The following is a 5071-nucleotide window of genomic DNA, read 5'->3' as shown; positions in this document are numbered from 1 at the left end:
CTTCTTTATTGCTAGTTTCCCATTATCTATGTTAAAAAAAAAAAAGAGCATGTCCCAACTAAGTGACTTGTGCTTATTTTTGTGAACACAACTCTTGTTGCTAAAATAGGGCAAGGTAAAGCTGATGGTCCAGCTGTCAAATATGAAAAGTTTCCAATTTATTCTATTACCTGGTAAAATGTTTCCCTTCAGAGAGACAGCTAGAAATTAGCTGTCCAGCAAGAGGACTAAGCAACTTCTTGGCCAGAGGATAGCTGAGCTCTCAAACCCGTGCTGCCGACTTCAGGTTGTACATGTATGTATTCTGGGGAATGTGTGCAAGATTCTGGCTTGGCTGTATTTATGGACGTTATTTACGTCAGTTGAGTCAAGTGGCAAGTTTGCTATAGCCAGTCTTCAAAAACATGGACAAGACTCTGGTTGCTCTGGAAAGTACAATGATGATGAAAGGAAGGGAAATAGGATCACAGCATAAACAAAGCTAGAAACAAGAAATTCAGTGAAAACGGAAAGTATGTGTGTGTATGTGAACTGACTCAGGCCAAAATTAAACAAACCAGGCAGGAGGAGAGAGAAAGATTTTCCAGCTCGCTGAGGGTTTAAGGCGGCCTTCTCTGATTGTTATCTGCTGTTGATTACCTGGTTTTGAAGGTAAAAGCAAAATGTGCTCACACCTCCGAGGATAACATTAATCCCCTCGGCAGAAACTCTAGCACCAAATCCAACTCGGCGCTGTGGCCGGAGAATTTCACTTTTCGCTTTATCTCTGCTGTCCATCTGGGTTGTCAGGCCTGTCACATACCTGCAGCCTACAGCCTGGAAACCAGGGACTTTGATGTTCTAAAGGGTGCTTTATCTGGGGTAATTTTCGCCAATTCTTATGTTATTGTGTAGGATATTCAGAGATTCAGAGAATGAGCAATGGCTTTGTCTGCTAAGATCAGAGCAATTTGCAAGCTTTACTGAGGGACAAGGTCTCATAAAGGAACTTTTGAGCTGGAGTCTGTCAACACCACTGAGAACTGGCATGACATCAAGCTCTATGATTATGGATAGCTTCAGCATCAGTGGGCAGAGAGAAAGGCCGTGGGCATGTGGAATTCCTCCTAGCCAGAGCAGGAAGCCTTGTAGCTTATGATTGGCTTCATATTAGATTAATTTTTTTAATTAAAAAGGTAATCATATACATGGGAACAAAGTCAGACTGTACAATGGAAAGCAAGTCTGTCTCCCATCCTAAATTCCTAGTTGAGTTCTCCTCTCAGGAGCAGTCATTGTTGCCAAATTTATGTGGGCGTAAATATTCTAGGAGTTCATCAAGCATGGTCCTCCTCCAGCTTCTACACAGAAGGGAGTGGCACCACGATACCCTCTGTCTCCTGCTCTGTTCACTTAGTATCTTGTAGGTCATTCTTTAACTGTGATAATGGCTAAGACTTTTGTGTTCTCATTATGTCCAGAACACCAGGCTTGGTATTTGTACTTATATTTTTAATCCTCTCAACAGTCTTATGAGGTGGGTACAATTATTAAGCTCGTTTTACAGATGCACAAATAAAGGCATGGAGGGGTACATGACCTGCCCAAGGCAGCCTAGAGTGGCCAACCCAGGATTTTAACCCCAGGTCCTGTTCAGGGCAACTACCAGTGTTATCACCCTAGAGGCACCTCATTCTTAAAAACCAATACTATTATATCATACTTGATAGATACAATAGAATGTATAAGGAGTATGTAGTATTTTTTTTGAAACAGAGTCTTGCTCTGTCACCCAGGCTGGAGTGAAATGGTGTGATCTCTGCTCACTGCAACCTCTGCCTCCCAGTTTCAAGTGATCCTCCTGCCTCAGCCTCCCAAGTAGCTAGGATTACAGGTGCCCGCCACCAAGCCCAGCTAATTTTTTTGTATTTTTAATAGAGACAGGGTTTCACCATGTTGGCCAGGCTGGTCTCTAACTCCCGACCTTAGGTGATCTGCCCACCTCGGCCTCCCAAAGTGCTGGGATTATAGGAGTGAGCCACTGCGCCTGGCCCAGGAGTATGTAGTATTAAACACAGTAATAAAATAAAAAATTTCAGGGTTTCCATGCACTCTCTTGCTGTATAAAAATCATTTTACTCCACATGTAATAATATCTAAATAATATCTCATCTTGTTTTGCTCCTCTTCTTTTTGAAATAAAAATTATGTCATAGTTCCTCATTCATTTTCACCACTCTGTTGTACCTTTGGGTGGATGTACCGTAACTTACTTAACCAGTCTAACTGATGGGTATTTAGAATGTTTGGATCATTGGGCTGTTATTGGCTGTTATTTGTAACAACCATGACCCTGCTTCTATATATGTCTTTGCATACCTCTGTGAGCATCCTCAAGGATAAAAGCCCAAGTCAAAAGCCCCAGTCAACTGGGTCAAGGGCTAGATAGGGCCAAGTTTGCCATACAAGGAGTTACACCAATGATCTCTTTCACAGTTGTTGAATGAGAGTCCTGCTTCATCACAACAGTTTGTAAAGTTAACTTTTTTTTGTCCCGGCCAATTTGAAAAGTAAAAGCTTTCTACTTTTAAATTAAATAACATTTATTTAATTATGATTGAGGTCGAGTAGCCATTTGTATTCCATTTGTACATGAAAATAGCCTTACTTATTTCTCTGTTACTTGTCCTATTGAATCTCAACAGATCATTACAAATTATAGAAATTAGCACTTTCTCTATCTTATCTGTGACAAATGCTTTCCCACAGATTGTCATTTATTTTTTAACTCTGTTTATGGTAATTTTTCCTAAACAGAATTATGTCGTCAGATTCATAACTTTTATCACATTGGAATATTATGTTTTATGTAGAAAACTCTTCCAAAAACACTCAAGGGTCTTTTTTTTTTAAATGTTCTCAAGTTTTACTCTAATAATTTGGCAGTTTCATCTTTCATATGTGTTTAAATAGTTCATCCATCTACTAGAAGTTTTTGGTTGAATGAAGTGAGATAAGAATTTTTATATTAATTTTTACAGATTGCTACCCTGGTACCCCAACTCCACTTTTGAATAATCTATCCTTTTACCCATTGATTTGAAATACAGTTTTTAAAAAAAATTCTTTCTTTTCTATTTTTTTTTTTTTAAGACAGGATCTCTCTGTCACCCAGGCTGGAGTGCAGTGACATGATCACAGCTCACTGCAGCCTTGACCTCCTGGGCTCAAGTGATCCTCCCACTTCAGCCTCCCGAGTAGCTGGGACTACAGGCACGTGTGCCACTACAACCAGCTAATTTTTAAAAATTATTTATAGAGATGATATCTACCTATGTTACCCAGGCTTGTTTCAAACTCCTAGGCTCAAGCAATCCTCCTGCCTCAGCCTTCCAAAGTGTTGAGATTACAGGCGTGAGCCACTGTGCCCAGCCTGAAATACAGTTGGATCATACATCAAATTGTTAAATGTATTTGGCCTGTCTCTTTACTCACTGCGTGATTCCATTGATCTTTTTGTCTGTTCACACCTGAAAACCAAACTACAGCTCTATAATATTTTTAAATTATTGCTCTCTTTAAATTATTGCTCTTTTGAATTTTCACAATTTTTCTGGAAATGATCAAATGTTTATTTTTTTCTGTGTGAATTTTCTTCAGCTTGCGTAGTTAAAAAATGGGGGAGATCCTATTGATATTTTTGTTGAGATCACATTCGTTTAGGGAGAATTATTTTCAGCATTTACAACACTGATGTTTTCTACCCAATAATAACATAGTTCCCCCAAATTTCAGTCTTCTCTTGTCTTTGGGTATCATTTATAAAGTATATTTATGTAGGATCTGTGTATTTCTTATATAGTCCCAGATATTCTTTTTTTTACTCTTTTCTTCCATTATATTTTCTAATGAGTAGCTGCTTGCACATGAGAAGCTATTAATTTTTGTTTAACTACTAAGTCTCTTAATTGTTTACAACAGTTTTTCAGTTGATTTTCCTGTGTGAGTGTGTATTTGAGGCGTACTATTGTATTATCTGCAAATAATAAAACATTTACTTCTTTCTCAATTTTTTTGCATTTTGTTTCTCTTGTCTAATTACATTAATGAGTAATTCGAATACAGTTTAGAATTGTTGTGGTAATTGTGAGCATCCTGATCTCTTTCTTGACTTCAGTAGAAATATTTTGTCATTAAACACAATGCTGGCACCTGCACATATGTGTAAAATCGTGATAAATGAGTATGTTCCTATATTATTAAGACATTAAATATGAATTATGTTGAACCTAATGCTTTTTCTTTCTTTCTTTCTTTCTTTTTTTTTTTTTTTGAGATGGTTCTCGTTCTGTCACCCAGGCTAGAGTGCAGTGGCACGATCTCAGCTCACTGCAACCTCCACCTCCTGGGTTCAAGCGATTCTCCTGCCTTGGCCTCCCGAGGAGTCCTTTAGTTCAATGCAGGAGGGCATCACTTAGATGATTAAGGGAGGGGATGTCAGCATTTGCAGCCTCATTTTCCAGCTGATTGAAAATCTAGCCAACAACTTCAGAGCAGATAAGTTTGCCCCCCACCACTTCCTGAGTGGTATCACCTCTGCCAGATGCAAAATACTTCCACACCCTTGGCCTTTGGAGGGGCCATGTTCCAGCCCTCGTCTTTCTGTGTGGCCTCTGTAGAGGCTAAGAGCCTCTCCAACAGTTCTGCAAGCTGGGATGCCGCCCTGCTCTGCCAAGTGTCTCAAAGATAAGGCGTTGCTTCAAATTATTCAGAAATAATAAAGCGTGTAAAATCCAATATGGGTTTTACAAATATTCACACACAACCTATAAAACTGACTTTAGCCTTGAATGCTTCCTGAAGTCATGGATTTTGACTTGTTCCCCCAAATCTTCCCACATGACTCAATCTGATGAACATGATATAATTCTCAAGGGATTCATTTGGTTCCATTGCCCATACCATTTGCCATTTTCCACCCTGTCCAATGTGGTGGGTCTTTTCTAGTTGTTTCACTTGGCTGATAGCTGTCCACATCTTCTGTGCCAGCCCTTGGGTGTGCATTCTTTCTTGAGACACATCACCAAATCAG

This window comes from Colobus angolensis, unplaced genomic scaffold (assembly GCF_000951035.1).
Source record: "Colobus angolensis palliatus isolate OR3802 unplaced genomic scaffold, Cang.pa_1.0 Scaffold112, whole genome shotgun sequence".
In the NCBI taxonomy this organism is placed as follows: domain Eukaryota; kingdom Metazoa; phylum Chordata; class Mammalia; order Primates; family Cercopithecidae; genus Colobus; species Colobus angolensis.
This window is presented reverse-complemented; position numbering follows the sequence as displayed.